The sequence below is a fragment of the Wasmannia auropunctata genome, unplaced genomic scaffold, assembly GCF_000956235.1.
Source record: "Wasmannia auropunctata unplaced genomic scaffold, wasmannia.A_1.0 LD336095.1, whole genome shotgun sequence".
Taxonomy (NCBI): domain Eukaryota; kingdom Metazoa; phylum Arthropoda; class Insecta; order Hymenoptera; family Formicidae; genus Wasmannia; species Wasmannia auropunctata.
The window spans coordinates 3,695,370-3,696,183 of NW_012026795.1; positions in this window are offsets into that span (position 1 = coordinate 3,695,370).

Genomic DNA, 814 nt, shown 5'->3' on the forward strand with positions numbered 1-814 from the left:
TCGGCCCTCTAGCGGTGTGTCGCTGAAAATGGCACTCGCGGCTGGCGCGTGATCACCTCGTGCGCCTCGGCGCAGGCGCAAAGTCCGCCGCGCGAGAGACTCGGTGTAGGCGCGCAATGTGTCGGGCGGCCGCGAGGGCTTGGTGGCGCGCGCGTCGCGCGCGCGCTTGGGTGGCGCAGATATGCCGCCACAATAATAAAATTCAAAGGATAGTCATTTTTTAAAAAAGTCTCCACAATAAATTCCAAGTTCTTTACATGTGTTAGAAACGAAGTGTTAGATACAGAGAGATTTTTTAATAGAAGATTAGTCTCTGAGATGCTGCACATTACTTTACAGAAGTCTCAATTTACAAACGGATACCGAGTTCTTACATCACAGTTACGCTTCGATCATAAAGAAATTTAAATAAAGAGATGGTTGACATTTTTTCGTTTGACTTTTGCTTAGGATATACGTATCTGTTCTTGTTTTGGTTAAGGGTAATGACATCACGAATTTGTTTAAAACACGAACACTCTTAAGTTGGTCGCGGCTGTGACAACACGCGACTCTCTGCGCATTTATTTTAAGGATTGTGAGTGCCAATTTTACATCGATTTTGACTTGTTTCGTAATGGTGAGTAGAGGGATCCGGAATAGTTCACATAAAGTTTTTAAGTGCAATTCTCAATAAGTTTATTCTCATAGATGAATCTTGCATTCAATTTTGGAACTGAAGGCCCATCTCATACATTGCGGAACATATTTCTGACAATTACAGACGGAATATTGGGAATTTGGTGGAACTTTATGTATTAATCGCTGAAGAAGA